Source organism: Candoia aspera, chromosome 2 (assembly GCF_035149785.1).
Source record: "Candoia aspera isolate rCanAsp1 chromosome 2, rCanAsp1.hap2, whole genome shotgun sequence".
Classification (NCBI taxonomy): domain Eukaryota; kingdom Metazoa; phylum Chordata; class Lepidosauria; order Squamata; family Boidae; genus Candoia; species Candoia aspera.
In genome coordinates, this window is record NC_086154.1 from 38,021,011 (window position 1) to 38,043,794 (window position 22,784).

The window sequence follows — 22,784 nt, forward strand, 5'->3', positions numbered from 1 at the left end:
GACTCAGCCTAAAAGCTTGCTAACAAACAGAAATCTGTAATGATGCATCTCTTTGTCCAGACTTGTAGGGGTACATGCAAACACTTACAGTTTACCCTTTTCATGAGAGGCTATAGCAAATTTAAGTCCCACCTGATCCAGGAGAAAGGGCATTTTACAGACCCTGTTGGCTAAAGAACTTCAGCTGGTGGTGTTGAGGAGGAAAGCCTTTTCTGCCATTGCCCCCACCTTGTGGAACCTCTTGCCCCCTGAGGTGAGGTTGGCCCCCACTCTTCTGGCCTTCCAGAAGAGTTTTAAGATCTGGCTCTGCCAACTAGCTTGTGGATCCAAGAGTGATAGGCAGCCCTGAGTGTGGTTGGTGGTTTGAAGATGCTCTTTCCACCTTTTAGTTTTTCTCCTGTACCTTCCTGTATTTATTGTATTTTTATAATAGTTTTTATGATTTTCTATTTGTAAGCTGCCCAGAGTCACTTTTATAGTGAGATGGGCGGTGTATAAATTTTAATAATAATAATAATAACAACAACAACAACAACTAACACTGCAGATGATGTGAAGGCTATGCCTGGATTCATACAATACACTAAACCTTACTGTGGTTATGACTTAGCTTGTTATATGAACCCAGTTAGTTATGGTTTAAACAAGAAACAACTGTTAAGCAAATTATTGCTCAGTATAATGTGTGACAGACCATTTCTGTAATGAAACAAAATGAAAACAAGTGGAACTTCCAGTGATTTTAAGAGCTACTAACCATCTTCAGAGAGACTCTTAAATACAGCATATTCTCTGAGGTCTCCCAAATGTTGCTAAGCTACAACTCCTTGCACCCTTGCCCTCACAGCGAGGGATGCTGAACATTGCAATTAAGGAAAAGACGTGTGGCAGATTCTCTACCCCTTACGTATGTGATCAATTGCTCTTGAAACCCTTCATTCTACAAAAGTATATGAAAAGACAGAAGAAGAATGAACACTTTTCCCAAGTCAGATTTTATTGCTTTACAGCATTTGTGTTCATTTTGTAATGTGCCTTTTTCACTTTGATTACCTATCCAACAGGTATCCTAAGAGCTCATTGAGTGGAGGGATGGTGGGATGTAGGTAAAGGCCTTGTGAGTCAATCATACAAGTAGTTCTCACTTAACAACCACAATTGGGATTGGAATTTCAGTTGAGTGAAGCAATCATTAAACAAATCCAACCTGATTTCACAACCTTTTCTGTCGTGGCTGTTAAATGAATCACTGTGGTCATTAAGTGAACCATGTGCTTGTTAGGCAAATCATGCAGTTCCCCACTGATTTTGCTTGCCAGACGCCAGCTGGGAAGGTAAAAAATGGCAACACATGACCTCAGGATGCTGTGACAGGATGCTGTGATGATCGTAAATGCCAACCAGTTGCCAAGCACACATGATCAATAGTGATTACATGACTGCAGGGATGCTGTGATGGTTGTAAGTGTGAGGACAGGTTGCAAGTCATTTTTTCCAGTACCGTCGTAAGTCTGAACAATCACTAAATGAATGGCTATTAAGTGAGGACTACCTGTACAAGCAAAGAGAATGTGTCCTCTTTCTAATCAATAATTCATGAAATCCTTTCAGATAAGCTGGTGGCATATTTATGAAAACTTATAAGAACTTGTGAGAGATCCGCAGTAAAATGCAGACAATGGAGAGTTTGCACTAAAGTGCATTTCCCCATTTTATTAACATGGTCAATCCTTACAGAAGCAGGAGGAGAAAGGACAGGAGGGCTGAGTCTGCCAGCTTAATCAAGCAGGCAGAGCAGGCTGACATCCTACCTGTGCTGGTAAGAAGACAGATGGTGCTGTTAGTGGGAAATATCTTATTTTATAGCCTAGCATTAAAGTTTCTGTCTGAGCATCTATATTAAAATTGATTCAGGTAGTGACGGTAAAAAAAAATAAAAAGTTACATAGCAGCAAAATAAATACAAATTAAGAACAGAAATTTGAGAAGAAACTCTGCAGTTACAATAGAGGCACAGGATAGCCACTTTACTTAACCCAAGCCAAAAGGGTGCACCATTATAAACCTCAAATTCTTTTGCTTATCAAGGCAACACTTGCTGAATACATGAAGTGGTGAGTTCTGTTTTATTGGAGGTTTCCAAACCATCTGTCAGAGATGTTTTAGAAGATCCTGCACTGAAGAAAGGCTTAGACTAAATGATCTCTCAGGTCCTTTAATTTTACTAATGTACCAGATTTCAGACCAAGATAGTAAAAATTGCCATAGATCCAGCACACAATGCCTGGTGGAACATTAACGTATTGACCACTTCATTTTTTTTTTCAAAAGAAATATATTTCTTTTAAATGTTGATTGAAGCCATGGCTGAACTTTATGCTCTGATCTATAGATATTCTGCACTTTTAACGATGAATTTGTTTTCTCAGGAACTAGGAATATTGAACTATCAGAAGATCTGCTGAGTATCAGACCAAGTTCCACAAAGTAGGAAAGTAAAAGCTAAAGGTGATACCTTAGTGGACATGCCTCATAATAGGTAACACTATAGTATAATGATATGTGATTACAACTTCCTTGGTCTGTCAGGCCCAGCAGCCCTTCAAGGTAGGCCAGATCAAGCAAGAGGCATGGCAGGGATTCCAGGAATGTTCTTTATTTTTGTAGGGTAAAACAACAGAACCTTGAAAACCTGCCGAGGTTTTCTCTGTCCCATTTTATATTAAACAAAATCAAGGCAGGTTTATTTTGAGTTCCGTTCTTATGCTTTCCTCTTTCTCAGGACTGTGTAATCTTCTCTGAAAGTCCCCCTTAATGGCTTGTTCATTCCTTCCTTACTCCCAAGGTCAGATGATGATGATGATGATGATGATGATGATGATGATGGGGCCACCTGATTCCCAGAGACTTCCTTTACACGTCCCAAACCTAAGGGTAGCTGTAAAACTGTTCTATATTACCTGGTCCTGTGCCTTGGAAAGTATCTGAAATCATTGTACTGCTAATGGACATTTATGAGTTTGCTTGTGCCCATTTGTTGATTATATCAGTAGCACCATGCTGATATAAATCACAGATTCATTGACCCATGTTTTTTGACCCTCACAATGCATTCCTCAGATGCCTGTTTTCAGTAAGCAAGGTAATACTAAAAATAGGGCTGTTAAGATCTGATAAATTTAGAAAGGTTAGTTGGGTGAAATAAACTTCTGAAAAAAATAGGTGGATTTAAGAAAAACATTTTCTTAAGAATTTAGATTCTTCTTCTGCTTGATCACATGCAACTTCTCCCTTATATGTGTCCCTGATATATTTATTTATTTATTTAATTAATTTTATTTTTCAAATTTCTATCATCGCCCATCTCTCCTGAAAAGGGGACTCTGGGCAGTTTGGAGGAATTTGTGGTTCTCCATCAGAAATGATTCTGCAGTTATGAATTCAGCAGAACTCTAAAGAGAGGCCACTAGAGAGAAAGGAAACAGTTGTAGGTGCCCTTCTGTTATGTCTAGATACAGCTTCAGCCAACACTCCTGCTTCTTTGGTTATTAATTCCCTCTGCAAAGGGTCAAGGGAGACATTTCTTCATTCCATGGCCTGTTGAAGAGTTAACCAAAGAGCTCTGGAGAATAGAAAGCCAAGATCAGGAATGCTGTGCCAATTCAAAACTCATTCCATAGTTACAATATCGATGTAACAGAGCATCCAAGGAAGAAAGTGGAACCACAGGTAGCAGTGGGAGAAAACATAAAGCCTAGGGAGGTCTGGAATGGATGGGTATAACAAAGAAGGAAGACTACTGGGGGCCTAGACCGGAAGCATCACAAGAGGATAATGATGTAAATCCTATGGAAGAATAATGATTCTGCTACAGATATGAAGCTAATGATCTTTTGGAATGAATGCAATATAGATAGAAGAGCAGGAGTCTCTCCTTTTTTCCCCTTCTCTCATTCCCTGCCATATTGCTTGCCTTTAAAGTAAGGCAGGTCTCCAGGGAGCAACAAAGACATGGAGTCATTTTGCTCAGTTTGGATCTGAAAGCAGCAGATTGCTCAGGAAGCTTGAAAGCAAATGTTTGGCTCTTAGAAAAGCATGTCAGACAAGGTTGCCAACAAATTTATATGTGTCAGGCTGTCTTTCTATAGCAGGAAAAATACAGTTAGAGATGTAAGGCAGAGATAGCTTTTTATAAGCATCTAAAAGGCACTTGGACGATCTGTCTTTCCTTTTAATAAAAGCTTATGCTGCTTCAACCTATAGGTAAAGGAGAAAGAAACCCTAGACACTGCAGAATAAAGTCACCATACACGCTACAATGTTTTTTGTTATGGGAATGATGACTCTTGGTGTCATTAATTATTTTATTGAAACATTGGCTTTCAGAGCTTTTTTTAAAAAAGGTGGAAGTAAGATTGGGTTTGTGAGAGCTCCATAGCAACACTGCCTCTAAAGAATCAGGCTCCCAGACCTGCTTAGATGAAGTAGCTTGGGTAGCTCTACAGCTTTTTATGCTGGCAGAATGGCCTCCCCATATCAACTCTATCCACAGCCCCGTAAATCCAAGCAGATGAGCCTTCTTCCTAAACTATTCATTTCACACTGATGGGTCTGACCTCTCTCAAGCAGCAAGCCTCTGGAAGCACCAATCTGACATGCTTTAATGCAGAAAAGCTGTCGGAAAATTCATCAGACCCCTCTACTTTGAACAGTGTTTCTCAACCTCAGCAACTTTAAGATATGTGGACTTCAGCTCCCAGAATTCTCCAGCCACTGCATGCTGGCTGGGGAATTCTGGGAGCTGAAGTCCACTCATCCTAAAGCTGCTGAGGTTGAGAAACACTGACTTGGAATATTCCAAAAGAAGCCTCAGGCAGGAGGCAGAGGGTTCAGGGCTGAGTTTTCCACACCTGATTTGGAGAAAAAGATGAAAACTCTTCTCAGTTCCAGAGGATGGCACCTCTAGAATTTGCTAGAAGAAACAAGCCTCCTCATAAAAGGACTGGGGAGGAAAGAGGGGAGGAAAGTTACTTCTAAGGAAGATTTCTCTGTAGATGGCTTGGGTTGCACATAGCTGAAGCCCCAATATAGTCATAAAGGGTCTGCCTTAATAACTCTGTTAGCAGCATTTAAAACTGAAACAAAATTTGAATTAGGTCCTCATTTTCCTGGTAGCAAGCCTAGCTACTATCCTGGATTTTTAATCCCAGGTTGGATCTTAAACTCTGCTTGGGAATTGATAGAACTATTTGTTTCATTATTTGGTAAATGTTTTTGGTAGATGAACAAAAACTGTGGCTCATTCCTTGATCATATTTTCAGTTGATTACAAATATCTTCTGCTCTCTGTTGATGCTCCTGCAGCAGGCACAATCATCAGAAAGAACTCTCAGGTGCTGTAAAGAATGAAGCTGGCAAGATAGGAACTAGCAGTTGCCAGACTACAGAGAATTGTTATATTATTATTATTATTATTATTATTATTATTATTATTATTATTATTCCAATTTTCTGAGCAATTCTGGGTCGCTTACAAGTAAAGGAAAAGAAAATGGGGCTGACACAGAAGCCTTCTTCCAGCAGTGTCCATGGGGGTGTGGGAATGATCAAAACAGGCAGTCACAACATCACAGTAAAACTGCTTTCCATTTATACACCATGGACACAAAAGGAACAAAGCTTCAGTTGTGATGCCGTGACTGCCATCTTGCCTGTTTTGATCCCCTCTATGGATGTTACTGTCCCTTTCACCTGCAGTCTGAAATGGTATACTCAGTTCGACTTCGACATGTGTAAATCAAGCCAAATTGGTCTCGTTAGCTGGGGTAGTATAAAAATCACGGGAAGTGATAGTACTTCTCTACACTGCACTGGTGAGGCCACAACTAGAATACTGTGTCCACTTCTGGTCACCACTGTCATGTGCGCCGTTTCAATGTATTTGATGCATCGTAACGTTTCGCATGTCATTAATTGGATGCGTGTTTCATTTGTCTAGGGAGGATGGGAACGATTATATTTTGGCTTTGCTTTGGAATGTATTTGTGTTATCTACTGCGCTCAAGGTTACTTTCCCAGGCTAGCAACTCTGACGATTGCTGGCACCTGTGCCGGGCGGGGCTGTTACGAGGGAGGCGGGATACGTTTTGAAGCAAGGGTTTAAGTTTGTATTTGGCGCGCTTTTGCTCATTCTCAGCTTTCTCTGTACTTGTCTTTAGTACTCTAATAAATCAGATTTCATTTAGCATCCTCTTGTGAGTCTGAGTATTTGGGGCTAGGGCAATCATTACATAAAGCTGAGAATCTCAGTTCCTAACTCCGCTGGCCCCTGTCCAGGAAAGACAAGCGTCTAACCTGTGAGGGAGAGAGCCCGCGATGACCGAACCCGACATCGTGATGATGGAGGAAGGGGAACCGGACTCGACCGTGAGGCCGTCCGGCCGACCGTCCCAAGGTGGGGAGCTGTCCGCCATCAGAGAGGAGGCGAGCTCCGGGTCGGAGAGCGAAGCCGGGGGGCTGAAAACGGCCCCGGAGACCACCGTGAATTCTCCGGGCGAGCTGCTCACCTGGGATGAGACCCGAGGAGATGCCACAGCAGCGGGGGGCCCATCCTGGAGGCAGAGATACCCCTTATCCCCCAACGTGGTGCAGGTGCAGCCAACGGAGGGCTCACCCACTCCGGATCGGATCCGAGTGCTGGAGTCGAAAATGGATTCGTTGGAGGCTATCCTGAAACAGCTGAGCTTGGATGTAACCTCGATGCGAGAGGTCCGGGAAGAATCAAGCCAGAGGCATTCAACCCCTTCTTCCCAGGGGCTGACCCCGGAACGGCGACGGGTGGTGCGGAGGCGCGAAGGGGACCAGTCGGTCCAGATGGAAATCGCAGCATCGCCCGGGCGATCGCCCCGGGGCCCCGTGCCGCCCCGAGTCAGGGAAGCACCCGCCGCAGCAGCCCCGGTGGTGGGGCGCAGCCCGGCGGGAGGCGGCATGCGAGACTTCCCTGTCAAGTTTGATGGGGACCCGACCAAACTCTCGTTCTTCCTGACGAATGCGAAAGCCTATATGGAGGAATGGGGGGCGGTTTTCCAATCGGAGAAGGCAAGAATCATCACCATTGCCACCAAACTGAAGGGGAGGGCGGCAGATTGGTATGTCCAGATGTGCCAGTTGGAAGCGCCTGAACTGGAAAATCTCGAGGAGTTCCTCTGGGCGTTGAAGCAACACTTCGAGGACCCCTTAGCAAAGGAGAGAGCAAAGCGAGCCCTGAAGGAACTCAAGCAGGGGTCCCGATCAGTGGCCGATTATGCTTTGGAGTTTAAAGCGCTAGCTGGGAAGGTGGATGACTGGTCCCAAGCAACCATTATCGAGCTCTTCAAAGATGGCTTGAATACAGAGGTGCTGCGCTGGTCCCTGGGGAGGGACGACCCATACACTCTGTATGAGTGGATCCTGCTGGCAGGAAGGGCTGAACATGCCCAAGAGATCTTTGCCCAGCGGAAGACCGCCAAGTCGGGGCGGGAGGTGAAGCCCAGCCGCCCATCGACCACCGGGGGGAAACCGGGACAACGACCCTGGGACGAGGAGCGGGAGAAGCGGTACGCAAAAGGCTTGTGTCTGAGATGTGGTAAGGAGGGGCATCGAGTGGCAGCATGCCCGAAGGCAAAGGTAGAGGAACGGCCCGGAAAACCGCCAGCGAAGTCCCCTGCGTTGCCGAGGAAACAGAAAGCTGTGGTGGCTGAGACCGAGGGAGACGATGTGATGTTCTACGAAATTGAAGGGGAGACCGAAATCCCGCAGCCGGCGGGAAACGCCAGCCACCTGCTCTAAAGGGCGCCGCTGGGCAGGTGGTAGAGGATGGGCGCGAGCCTCCATCGGTGAGTGGCACTTACCGCATACTCATGGTGAAATTGAAATTGGGTTCCCAAGTCAAGACGGTGGAAGTATGGGCCATGATTGATTCGGGGTGTTCCCGGTGTCTGATGCACCCCGACGTGGTGGCAGCTTTGGAGCTCCCCACTTTCCCTCTACAAAGACCCATCGCATTTACTCAATTGGATGGGTCCATGGCAGGGGGCAAACCGGTCACCCATTTTACAGGGCGGGTAGCCTTGCAACTGGGCAGTCACCAGGAAGGGTTGTCTTTTGTCGTGGCTCCCGTAGGGGGGCCATTGGTGGTGTTGGGGGTACCATGGTTGGTGCAGCAAAACCCCCAAATAAACTGGGTTTACCGGACCATCACATTTAGGGATGGGTTTTATCAAGCGGCAGAGGGGAAGGGTGCCCCAGAGGAGATGGTGGGGGTTGCGGCAGCTGCGACTCCGCCTTACCCGGCCTCTCCTCTGGAAGGCTTGCCGGCCGAGTACAGGATGTTTGCTGATGTATTCGGTGAAAAGGAAGCTGACCAGTTGCCCCCCCATCGAAAGACGGACTGTGCCATAGAACTGCTGCCCAACACTCAATTGCCTAAACCAAAAATTTATTCCATGACGCAAAAGGAACTGACTCTGTTGAGGGAATTTGTGGACAAAAATTTGGCGCGCGGATTCATTGAGCCGGCGAATTCACCCGTGGGGGCGCCGGTTCTTTTTCGCCCAAAAAAGGATGGGACATTGAGACTTTGTACGGATTTCCGCGGATTAAATGCCGTCTCAATTTCCAACAAATATCCCTTGCCATTGATAAAGGACATGTTGTCACATCTGGCCAAAGGCAAGATCTTCTCTAAACTGGATTTAAGAGAAGCCTACTATCGTGTACGAATCAAGGAGGGTGATGAGTGGAAAACTGCATTCAATTGCCCGTTGGGAGCCTTCCAGTATAAGGTGTTGCCGTTTGGGTTGGCTGGGGCCCCTGGGGTATTTATGCAATTAATCAATGAAGTTCTGCATGAACATCTGTTTAAAGGTGTACTGGTGTATTTGGATGATGTGTTGATTTATACGGAAACCATGAAAGAGCATGTAGCTCTGGTAAAGAAAGTCTTGTGTAAACTCAGATCTGCTGAATTGTATGCAAAGCTATCGAAATGTGCCTTTCATCAGACCCAAATTGACTACTTGGGGTATAGGATTTCTGATAAAGGTATAGAAATGGACCCTGCCAAGGTGCAGGCTATCATGGACTGGGAGAGTCCCCGCACCCGCAGGCAACTTCAAAGTTTCCTGGGGTTCAGCAACTACTACAGATTATTCATAAGGGGGTTCGCTGAGATTGCCTTGCCCCTAACGGACCTGCTTCGAACAAAAGGGGTGGGAGATACTAGGAGAGTCAAGAATCCCGGAGCGCTGTTGAGGTGGACGCCTGCTTGTCAAACGGCGTTTGAGCGGCTGAAAGCAGCTTTCGTCAAAGAGCCCATTTTACAACACCCTGATCCCTCAAAGCCTTTTGTTGTACAGGCAGATGCCTCCGATTATTCTATTGGCGCATTGTTGATGCAAAAAGACGAGGCAGGATGCCTCAAGCCCTGTGCCTATCTATCCCGCAAGTTCTCTGAGACTGAGAGGCGTTGGCATGTTTGGGAAAAGGAGGCATTTGCAGTAAAAGCTGCATTAGAAGCTTGGCGGCATTTGTTGGAAGGGGCAAATCATCCCTTTGAGGTATGGACTGATCATAAAAACTTGGAGGCACTTAGTACCCCTCGAAAACTGAGCCCTAAACAGGTTCGTTGGGCTCAATTTTTCAATCGATTCAATTTTCAGTTCAAATTTATTCCAGGGAAAAAGAACTTCTTGGCTGATGCCTTGTCAAGGCAACCTCAAGACTCTGGGGCGGCGCCAGATGTGGTAAGCACCCTATGGTCGGCGCCCCAATTGGGCATGCAGGCTGTGACGCGAAGCCAAACGCGCGCGCAGCAACCGCCCACCACAAGCGCTGCTCAGCCAAGCACTTTGTCAATTCCCTCCCAGTTGCAACAAAAGTTTTTAAAAGAACTAAAAACGGATACTTGGTTGCTTGCGAATAAAGACAATGTTACTTTTGACAGAGGCTTCGCTTGGAAATCCGACCGCCTCTACGTTCCTGAAAACCTCCGAAAAGATGTGTTAACACGTTCACACGATGACAAACTCGCAGGTCACTTCGGGTTTGTAAAAACCTTGCACCTCGTTCGGAGGCAATTCTGGTGGCCCACATTACGTAAAGATGTCAAAGACTACATTGCTTCATGCACTGTCTGTGCAATGTCCAAGCGCAAGGTGGGCAAGCCCCAAGGGCTGCTGCAGCCGGTAGCAGCCCCCTCTTCCCCTTGGGAAGAAATCTCCATGGATTTTATTGTAGAGCTACCACCCAGCCAACGCAAAACGGTCATTTGGGTGGTCAAGGATTATTTCTCCAAACAAGCTCACTTTATCCCTTGCGTGTCCATTCCGTCAGCGCGTCAATTGGCCCGCCTATTCCTTGTACACGTGTACAGGCTACACGGATGTCCCTCCCGCTTGATTTCGGACAGAGGTACACAATTTACCTCGCAGTTTTGGCGGGCGTTTCTCAAGCTGTTAGGCACGAAGCAAGCCCTGTCCACGGCTTGGCATCCTCAGACGGACGGGGCCACTGAGGCGGTTAACTCTACTCTAGAGCAGTACCTTCGCGCTTTTGTGAATTATCAGCAGGACAATTGGGTAGACCTCCTACCATTTGCTGAAGTGGCTTACAACAATGCAGTGCATCAAAGCACTGGGCAAACCCCGTTTCGGGTGGCTCTGGGTAAAGACTTTGTACCTATCACTGATCTCCCACAACCTCCTGCAGGTGCAGTCACTACAGATGATTGGTCAACACAACTGGCTGACTCTTGGCCAATGATTCAAAAGGCATTAGCTGATGCACAGGCAGATTATAAGCTGTATGCTGATCGGAAGCGAGCCCCACAACCTGCGTTCCAAGTTGGGGACTCGGTATACCTTTCTACCAAGTTTATCAAGTCTGCACAACCTTCAAAGAAACTGGCGCCTAAATTTGTGGGTCCTTTCGCAATTGTCGCTCAAATTAACCCTGTGACTTTTAAACTTGACTTGCCTCATAACCTTAAACGCTTACACCCTGTTTTTCATTGCAGCTTACTCAAACCGACTATTCCTTCTGATCGCTGGCATCGGCAACCTCCACCTCCCACCCCCATCATGATTGATGGTCAGCAACACTTTGAAGTTAAGGAAATTTTGGACTCTAGACGCCTTCGCAATACTTTGCAATATTTAGTTCGTTGGAAGCATTTCCCTCATCCTGAGTGGGTCGCTGCACCAGATGTGGCTTCCCCGGTTCTGGTGGCCCGTTTCCACTCCGCTTATCCCTCGAAACCAGGTCCCTAGGGGTATTTTAGGAGGGCGGTATGTCATGTGCGCCGTTTCAATGTATTTGATGCATCGTAACGTTTCGCATGTCATTAATTGGATGCGTGTTTCATTTGTCTAGGGAGGATGGGAACGATTATATTTTGGCTTTGCTTTGGAATGTATTTGTGTTATCTACTGCGCTCAAGGTTACTTTCCCAGGCTAGCAACTCTGACGATTGCTGGCACCTGTGCCGGGCGGGGCTGTTACGAGGGAGGCGGGATACGTTTTGAAGCAAGGGTTTAAGTTTGTATTTGGCGCGCTTTTGCTCATTCTCAGCTTTCTCTGTACTTGTCTTTAGTACTCTAATAAATCAGATTTCATTTAGCATCCTCTTGTGAGTCTGAGTATTTGGGGCTAGGGCAATCATTACAACCACAATACAAAAAGGATGCTGAGGCCCTAGAAAGACTGCAGAGAAGAGCAACAAAAAAGATTAGGGGACAGGAGGCTAAATTCTATGAAAAATGGCTAAAGGAACTAGGTATATTTATTTTAATGAAGAGAAGACTTAGGGGAGACATGATAGCAGTTTTCCAATACTTGAAGAGCTGCCATAGGGAAGAGGGCATCGATTTATTCTCCATAGCACCTGAGGGTAGGGCAAGAAGCAATGGATGGAAGCTGGTCACAGGGAGATCTAACCTGGAAATAAGGAGGAATTTCTTGACAGCGACAACTATTAAGCAGTGGAACAGCTTGCCTCCCTATGTTGTGGGTGCTCTATCACTGGGCGTTTTCAAGAAAAGATTGGACAACCATTTGTCTGAGACGGCATGAGGATTCATGCCTTGGTCAGGGGATTCGACTAGAAGACCTCCAAGGTCCCTTCCAACCCTACGATTCTATGATTCTAGTTCTAGTGTGAATATCCAGAAAAAAGGAAGCAATCAAGACAAATTGGTCTCATTAGTTGGGGTAGTATAGAGATCACGGGAAGTGATAGTACCTCTCTATACTGCACTGGTGAGGCCACAATTGGAATAACGTGTCCAGTTCTGGTCCCCACAATACAAAAAAGTGAGTGAGAGACAGGGGGGAGGGGTAGTGGATGTGATGCCCCCTGTTGCCTAGTGAGAGAGGCTTGGGGGGCATAGTGAGTATCTGGGTGATGGTTGTGCCTATCAGCACCAAGAGTGAGAGCTGATGTGCTGGGAGGCCCACCATCCCTTGTGGTTGTGGGAAGTATGTATGGTTGTATGATTGTATGAGAGGATGGAGGGATCCTTACCTCAAGCCAGGAATTCTAGAGGTCCAGAACTGGAGACAGCTGGACTGGTGGAGCCTCGGGGATATAGGGCAGGACATTTCATCGAGGTGGCGACGGGCAGGGGATGTTATGATGGAAGCCGGAGGGTGAGTCATCATAGAGGAAGATGCCCCAGGTGTTTATTACCTGTGGGGTGTTCCAACCCTCTGGGCTTAAACCTAGGCCCTGGACAGCAGACTCATAGGGGCCCTGGCCTCTGGCTGCTGCTTCTCAACACCAGGTCGGTGAACCACAAGGGCCCCCTCATATGTGACTTGATCACAGAGGAGGGGGCATACCTGGCGTGTATTACTGAAACCTGGCTGGGCCCAGAAGGGGGAGTGGCTTTGTTGGAGATGTGCCCAGTCAGGTTTCGGTGTGGCACAAGCCAAGATGCCGGGGCAGGGCAGGATGTGGCAGAATGCTGGAAAGCGTTTGGCCTGAGTGATCAGAAAAATCACACACCAGGCATTTCTATAAAAAATAAATGTATTTACAGAAAGCACAAAAACATATTTTACAAGCTGTGCATTCACACACGCTCAGAGAGGATGGAGAAGAGAGGCTGTGTAGAAAGAAGGAAACTGAAACTAAAACAAGTCCAGGCAAGGTTCCTCCCCCAGGCAATGCGGCTTTTAACACCCAAATTGAGGACAATTAAGTTTGACCTGCCGATACTTAAGGAAGTACTCAATTACCATGGTGACATTAATTTCTGTAGCAGAAAACAATATACCAATAGAGGAGGGTGGCAGTTGTCAACAGAGAGTCTCTAGTGGCCTTCAGGGGCACTGCTGCACAAGTAGCTGGTTGTGAGACCCTGTTTTTCAAGTTGGGTGCCGGACAGCAGTTCGGAGTGTTGCTGCGGTACCAGCCTCCCTGATGCATAGCAACCTCTCTGCCTAAGCTGCTGGACGTGTTCTCAGGGTTGGTGGTGGAGTTCCCCAGGCTTATGGTTCTGGGGGACTTCAATTTGCCATCCCTGGGGAAGACCTCGGAGGCAGCTTGGGAGTTCATGGCCAGCCATGGGCCTGACTCAGATTATTCAGGACCCAACCCGAGACAGTGGCCTCACACCAGACTTAGTTTTCTTGTCAGAGCAGTGGCAATCTGATCTGAGGGGAGAGTTACATCTTTCTATGTTGTCATGGTCAGATCACGCCCTGGTGACCTTGGGATTCTCATATGCCGCCCCCCTCCACAGGGAGGCAGGACCTATTCAATTGGTCCGCCCCCAGTGACTGATGGACCCAATGCGGTTTCAGAGGTTGCTGGGGGTTATACCCAAGGATCTGCTGCATGGTCCAGAGGAGGCCCTGGCTGCTGCCTGGAATAGGGAGATGGCCGGGGCCTTGAATAGGATCGCGCCTGTGCGGAGATCCTATTTTCTTATCCTATCAAACCCGACACTCCCCGTGGTTCACAGAGGAGCTGAGGGTTCTGAAGAGGATTAAGAGATGCGTAGAGTGGAGAAAGACAAAGACCGAACCTGACCGGACACAAGCTAGAGCTGCAATTAAGGCCTACCTTGTGGTGGCAAGAGCAGCGAAATATCAGTATTTCTCCACTCTTATTGCATCCGCAGAATGCCACCCAGTGGCCCTGTTTAGGTTCACCCGATCCCTGTTGGAGAAAGGTGACCCAGAAAATCATCTACAGAGCCGTGCTGAGGAGTTTTTGGAGCATCTGCAGGATAAAATCGCTCAGATCGCTCCAAGTTGGACTCCAAGCATGGGACGGAGTCTGGGGAGATGCCTGGGGAGCATACTTACCCAGTTATCTGGAAACAGTTTGATCCTGTTGGACCTGAGGAAGTGGACAAGATCTTCTGGATTGTAAATGCCACTACCTGTCAATTAGACCCGTGTCCCTCCTGGCTGGTGAAGGCAGCTCAGGAGGTGACATGTGGTTGGGCCCAGTCTATGGTAAAAACATCCTTAAGGGAGGGGGTGTTTCCGGCAGCCTTTAAGGAGGCGTTGGTATGCCTCCTCCTCAAGAAACCAACACTGGACCCTACTGTGCTGGATAATTTTCATCCAGTCTCCCACCTCCCTTTTATGGGGAAGGTGGTTTTGAAGGTGGTGGCACTGCAGCTTCAGAGGATCCTGGAGGAAGCAGATTATCTAGACCCCTTTCAGTCAGGTTTCAGGCCTGGATATGGGACAGAAACAGCATTGGTCGCACTTAAGGATGATCTCTGGCAGGAGCAGGATGGAGGCAGTGCATCCATCCTTGCTCTCCTCAACCTCTCAGCGGCTTTCAATACCATCGACCATTGGGTCAGCTCAGGGAGTTGGGGGCGGGTGGCGTAGTCTTACGCTGGTTCACCTCCTTCCTCCAGGGCTGGTCCCAGTCGGTGTTCATAAGGGAGGAGAGATCGGGCTTGCGGCCCCTCTTTGTGGGGTGGTGCAGGAGTTGGTACTCTCTCCTCTCCTTTTTAATATCTACATGAAACCACTGGGTGAGATCATCCGTCTCCATGGGATGAGGTATCATCAATATGCTGATGATACTCAGTTATACATCTCCATCCCGGGGGAAGTAAGTGATGCTGTGACCTCCCTCTCCTGGTGCCTGGGGGCTTTTGGGGCCTGGATGGGGAACAACAGGCTTCAGCTGAACCCTGGTAAGATGGAGTGGCTGTGGGTTAACAGACCCTCTGCTCCTAGGAATTTGCCATCTTTAGTCTTGGATGGGGTTGCACTGCCCCAGAAAGACCTGGTGCATAACTTGGGGGTCCTCTTGGACTCATGACTCCTGCTCAAAGAGCAGGTGGCAGTTGTGGCCAGGAGGGCCTTTGAGCAACTTCATGTTGTGTGCCAGTTACACCCCTTCCTAGAGCAAGAGGCCCTTTGAACAGTCACTCATGCCCTGGTCATCTCTCATATAGACTACTGTAATGCACTCTGTGAAGATTACTGCAGATGCTGACTGCAGTCAGGAAATCAGAAGACGCTTAATCCTTGGGAGAAGAGCAATGACAAATCTCAATAAAATAGTTAAGAGCAGAGACATCACACTGACAACAAAGGTCCACATAGTTAAAGCAATGGTGTTCCCCGTAGTAACATATGGCTGCGAGAGCTGGACCATAAGGAAGGCTGAGAGAAGGAAGATAGGTGCTTTTGTACTGTGGTATTGGAGGAAAATTCTGAGAGTGCCTTGGACTGCAAGAAGATCCAACCAGTCCATCCTCCAGGAAATCAAGCCAGACTGCTCACTTGAGGGAATGATATTAATGGCAAAACTGAAATACTTTGGCCACATAATGAGAAGACAGGACACCCTGGAGAAGATGCTGATGCTAGGGAGAGTGGAGGGCAAAAGGAAGAGGGGCCAACCAAGGGCAAGGTGGATGGATGATATTCTAGAGGTGACGGACTCATCCCTGGGGGAGCTGGGGGTGTTGACGACCGACAGGAAGCTCTGGTTTGGGCTAGTCCTTGAAGTCACGAAGAGTTGGAAGCAACTAAATGAATAAACAACAAATGCACTCTACATGGGGCTACCCTTGAAGAGTATCCAGAACCTACAGCTGGTCCAAAATGCAGCTGTGCAGGTGATTTTGGGTGCTTCAAGATCAGCACATATTACCCCATTGCTGCACGAGCTGCACTGGGTTCCAGTTTGCTTCCAGGTCCAATTCAAGGTGTTGGTTATCACCTTTAAAGCCCTACATGGCATGGGTCTAGGTTACCTAAGGAACCGTCTCATCCCTGTTACATCCACCCCTCCCACCCACTCATGCAGAGGAGGCATGCTGTGGACCCCATCTGCAAGAGAACTCCATCTGATGGGGTCCAGGAGGCAGGCCTTCTCTGCAGCAGCTCCCACCCTTTGGAACACCCTTGCCCCAGAAGTGAGGCTAGCCTCCTCTCTTTTGGACTTCAGGAAACGATTGAAGACCTAGCTTTGTCACCATGCCTGGAGTGGGGAGAGGAAGAGCCACTCTTGGGGTTGGTTGGCTCCCTAGTCCTGCCGAGGCTGGTCTTGTTCCCCTTTGGGTGGTATTAAATCTGCCATTACTTGGATCTCATTACATTTTATATTTATTTATTGATATTGATATTTATGGATTAATGATATTATTTATGACTTTATTGAATTTTATACTGTTTTATTGTGAACCGCCCAGAGTCCCCCATATGAGGGAGATGGGCAGTGATAAAAATATGACAAATAAATAAATAAACAAACAATACAAAGATGGGAAATCAATGTTGATTTAAGATGAAGAAAATATTCAGGGATCTCTCATATGAAAAGTAAAGTTGTCAAATAGATCCCCTTGATAAGTATGGGGAAGACAACAGATTGATATGGAAGTAGGGTTACCAGTTGTCCAGCAAAAGGAGGATATTTCCTCTGTCTGGCAGGCATAGCCTTAAAATCAAACATTGTCCAGGTTTTTGAGTATCTCAAGCTATCTCTTCCTGAGCAGCTTTTCTCCACAGTGCAGTGCTACCCTAATAAGTGCTAAGCACAAGTTAATAATCTCAGCTCTGTGACCTTCATTAGTTCTTGATTAGTACCCTCCAGCTGCTGCCTGAAATTGACAAGACTTTAATCAGTTACACACTGAAGGCTTTTGCCTCCTAACTTGCTCTAGCACATTCCTGCAATTGAAAAACCAGTCTTTCTGATGCTGGAAAAAGTAAAGTAATGGGTCTTCCTTTCCCCCCATTTGGCCTCCTTTCCTCCTTTCCATATCATCCTTTGCTTATCTTGTAACCCTAACTGGAAGGAACCACCATGCAACCCAGAGAGGCGATTTCGGTGTATGCTGTTGCCAATGCTTTCAACATCTGTCATGTAAAATTACCTAATTGGTGGCAAAGCACATGGGTGTAGGCTGTGGCTAGTCAATGTGGCTTTTTTTCCCTATGTGGTTCTTCATTATATGAAGATTTGGTTGTTAAATCCTTTGGCAAACTGCAGATATCCAGAATGCAAACAATACAGATAATGGAAAGCATCCCCTTTTCATAGTTTCTTTGTTAATTTTTAAATTAGTCACTATAAATAAACAATATTTTGAGATCCCATTAATTAAAAGCAGGAAAATGGCATCTGTGCTGCTGCTTTGTCACGAACCAAAGCTAACAGCAGAGATCCTGGCAAATGTTAAGGCCCTATAAATTACAGACATCAAGACATACACCACATTCTAGGCAGCAGATCTGAAGGTGACACATTTTCACAGGTTGCATTTCCACCCACCTGCATCAGAAAAGAAAATTTGTGGAATCAAAGGCTGCTGTGTATACAGAATGGACTGAAGAGAGATTAAAAAATGAATGGACCAATAAAAGAGCTCTCACTACAGAAGGATGAGATACATGAACTGATGAATGAATGCTATCTGGCAAGTGCTGATAATAATAGCACAGAGGAGAGAGGAATGGATATCTGAATTTCTGAGTTTTGGGGAAAATGCCATGTTGGAACTTTAAAGTCACATATACTTTGTGTATGTGTGTGTGGGAAGGGAAGGGAAGACCAGTTTTTTAAGGAAGTACTCACACAACTGGCCCTAGTTACCACTTTCATTGAATTGATTTTGAATTTAGGGGGCTGTTTACTTTTTCACATGGGCACATCACAAATTGGATGATTTGTTTGTGATATAAATGAAGCACACACAAATCTCAGACTCCCCTTATATACTGTATCATTAGGTTCAACATGGAGTTCTGATATCATTCAGTGGGACAGATATAGGAAAATTCAGAAAATCTAAAGGGGGAGGATATTTTTTCATAGAACTGTAGATAGAGATAAAAGATACAAACACATTAGGATGATATGAACCTTCAAAGCAGTCATTTGATTCAAAGGAGATTAAAGTGAATCACCACTTTTAATCAAATCTTTGAATCTTCAGATTGATTTGAGGTGTCAAATCAAATCAGGCTTTGATCTGAACTGCTTTGCAAAGATTCAGAGATGATTCCAAAATGAAATATACTATTTTTGCTATCCAGAGTCTCAAACATTGTTGAATCTTTCCTTCCACATATCTACAAAACTGAGAGTGCTGAAGTGATGGGCTATCTGAGATTGACACAAGTAGTTGGATATGAGTTTTATGATTTTCCTGCTGTTCCCATCTCATTCTTCTGCTAGAATTAGTTTAGGGAAGTTTCTTTGGAGGGAGAGGGGGAAAGGGAGAGGCTTGGATTTATTTTGCTGTTGTTGTTTTTTTGTTTGACATGCCCTTCTCCAAACTGTATTCTTTTATTCTTATCCTTTTTAAAATTCTCAGTCTGTTTATCTAACTGATAGTATAATTCCTGTTAATTTCTATGTCCATTCTATCTATAATTCTTTAGTTCTTTCAATCTCCTATTTCAAGAAAACCTTGCCAAGAAAACTTCAGGGACTTGTCCAGGCAGTCACCAGAAGTTAAAAACTGACTTGAAGGCACCCCCCCTACCCTCCAAAGTAATTATGTTAGAAAAATGTATTACAGAACACCCTTTATTGAAGTAGAACACCCTTGAAACTACTTGGCTGAAATTCGGCCAGGTTCATAGCCTCTAAAAAACCTACCTTTCCTGATAGTCTCATCCACTTCTGTCAAAAAATAAAGCAGTTGCAGATATTTGGATGCTCCCTTTATGCCTACAGTCCGCTAAATTGTATTTCAACATGAACTTAAAACAATTTTTAATATACACATTCAGCTTACTGCATTGCACATGAGAGGAGATTCTAGAAGGTTGCTGCCACCACTGAAAAGGGCCATTGCCATTATGTTGCATCTGGTTGCAGAAATCAGAAGGTTAAACAATCACTAGTAATGCAAGCTTCAAAGGGAAAATCATTATGCTAGTACTTCTGCTAAAATAGAATACTGAAAGGTGTGTGTGTGTGTGTGTGTGTGTGTGTGGAGAGAGGGAGAGGGAGAGGGAGAGAATGTGCCAGTTTGGTGTAGGGGTCAAGGCATCAGGCTAGAAACTAGGAAACTAAGAGTTCTAGTCCCACCTTAGGCACGAAGCCAGCTGGGTGACCTTGGGCCAGTCACTTTCTCTCAGCCCTAGGAAGGAGGCAATGGCAAACCACATCTGAAAAACCTTGACAAGAAAACTGCAGGGACTTGTCCAGGCAGTCTCCATGATTCAGACATGATTGAATGGATTAATATTTATTTATTTATGTACTTCCTTACTTACTTATTCAAGTCAGTGTTGACTCCTGGCAACATCCATGCAGTTTTCTTGGCAAGATTTTGGAAATAGTTTGCCATTGCCTTCTTCCTAGGGCTGAGAGAGAGAGAGCGACTGGCCCAAGATCACCCAGCTGGCTTTGTACCTAAGGCAGGACTAGAACTCACTGTCTCCAGGTTTCTAGCCTGGTGCCTCAACCTCTACACCAAACTGCCTCTCCTAGAAAATATACAGAATAATAATATGTTCATTTAATTATATTTAATATTGTTTCGGCTGTTTCTTGGCTGTCTTAAAAAGAACAAAAGTAAAGGAGTGGTTATTTTTATTATTTCCCAAGATATTTTCCCAAGGCATCATTGAAAACAAATACTGCTTATTCAATATCAGGGGAGCAGCATTATAAAGGAGGTTTGAGATGAATAGCGCTTATAGTCTATACTACTTTCCTGAATTTATAGAAAATATTGATTTGACTCTTAGTCTCTGTTGCAATACTGCTACATAGTCATGTGAATGATGGCAAAGATGACAACAGCCAACAGGTGCATTTGCTTTATGACTTCTGTCATAGTTGAACAATGAAATACCTACCTTTGGAAAATCTTCCCACCTCAGAAACTATTGATCAAAACTGAACCAATGCCTTGAGTAGAGCTCTTGCTCAGCAAAATCTCCTCTTTCTAAGAAAAGACTGAAGAAACAAGAATAGATCATAGTGGAGGGAAAGTGGGTCTAAGGGTTCATGGAAAAGCAGAGGTCTTACACTGAAACACAGAATTGCAATGTCTTCCATGGCTACTATAGGCCCTGGTAGACCTGAAACACCCAGCAAATCTGTCTAGGAATCAAAGACAGTTCAATTTCCAATTGCCAAGTTGTGAGATATTGGTGGTGGTGGGGAGAGAACTGTGGGGTGGGATGGAAGGATGCATAGTGGGGAGCAGATCCATAAAGTGTTCCTTGTTAAGGTACTCCTCTCATTCAATTAATTTTTTTTTCAAGATGTGGCATATAATCAGCTGCTGAAAACAGTATCCTGGATTTATGGCTCTAAACAGGGAGATAAATGTCTTTGGTAGGAGACTTTCTCAGTGTTCTGGCTATAAATCTAATACACATAAACCGATATGTCCTAAGATTATAGAGACTAATCAATTGCTTGGTGAAATAGAGAAATATATTGGAAACTAATTTTAAACTAATTGAAAAAATTCTAGTTCTGGTGAATGTTCTTACATTTTGGCACATATGTTATTTCTGATACATTTTTATATGTTTGTATATGTGTGTGTGTTTATATGACAAATAACATTTTCATTCTAGGTCACCTGTCACATTCTGGTAATTATCTCCCTGATGCATCAGTCCTTGCAAACTGTTAACACAATTTTGTGAGCATAGTTTGTGTTGCAGTCTAGGCCTTATAAGTACATTTGCACTGTCAAATGCTTATTAACATTATTAACAATACATCCCCCCTCCATTTCCCCATATGGAAATTATATACACCTGAAATATTACAAGTACTTTTAAGTGTGTGTGTGTGTGTGTGTCTGTGTGTGTGTAAATACTGTATATATAATATTTAAAGTAACTGGTGCATCTGTGGCTAATAAAACCATTTTCTTTAAGTAAAGGTAAAGGTTTCCCTTGACATTAAGTCCAGTCGTGTCTGACTCTAGGGGGCGGTGCTCATCTCCGTTTCAAAGCCGAAGAGCCGGCGTTTGTCCATAGACACTTCCGTGGTCATGTGGCCAGCATGACTGAACGGAACGCCGTGACCTGCCCGCTGAAGCAGTACCTATTAATCTACTCACATTTGCATGTTTTCGAACTGCTAGGTTGGCAGGAGCTGGGACTAGCAACGGGAGCTCACCCCATCACGCGGATTCGAACTGATGACCTTCCGATCGGCAAGCTCAGCAGCTCAGCAGTTTAACCCGCAGCACCACCGCGTCCCATTTTCTTTACTTGTACAATAATAACATTCTCTGATACGACCCTTCATTTCCACCTTTAAAGTGGGAGTAATTCTTTCCATGCGTAAAATTATCCTGCCTCAATCTGCTGATATTCCGCCTACAGCAACATATCTATCCATGATTGCATATTTGTCAAGTTAAATTCTATTCAATGTTAAAAAAAGAAAAAGATTGAGTGGAAAAAATTGAAATGGTAAAAAACATTCTACCTGGCACAATAGATGGTAGAGTAACTTGACCATCTTTTTATTAACTGCCTTCTGGATCTGTGCAATATCCATGAGAGTCATACACTTTTCAGATTTCTCTATCGTCTTTCCCATTCCCTCCCCACCTTTAATGGAACAGTGATATGGAGAAGCCACAATGAACTTGCCCAAGCTTGCAACACAGCCAAGTCAGTCTAGCAGTTGCTACATTTAGTGAAATCAGTGAAATATGCTAAATCAACCTTCCATCAAGATGCCTGAAATGGGTGCCCAGTGAACAAAAATAATTTCCTTCCAAGGCTTAAAAGGGATTCAGACAGCTAGAAAAACTGTCAAAGGGGTCAGACCTAATGGGAAAACTCAAATATGATATTTATAGTCACTAATGTGAACATATATATCTCTTAGAAGTTTCATCTTCTATGAAACTTACCCCACTGTTTGTTTGTTTGTTTGTTTGTTTGTTTAATACAGTATTCCATTTTTTAAAAGAAACAGGAGGTGGTAAGGGATTACATTACTAGTTTGGCTTTGTGTAAATGGATAATTTGTTCACATAAATGCACCTGTATTTTTCATAGCTTAGATTCTTCCATCCTCTTAAAATCCCCCAATACACTGGTTAACAAGTTGCCTATTCCTACAATGTTTTGAAAGAGCAATGAGAGGATAGCACCTGGTCCGCAAGTGAAGTTTAAATTATTAAGTGCAAAGCGTTTCCTAGCAACCAGGATAGAAATCCTGTCGGATGTGTGCAGGGCCCTTGTTCAGATCTACAGAAAGGGTTAAAATTCCACAGCAAAGTGTTCCTCCTAACTTATGTGGCTGAGATCAGATTTTTAAA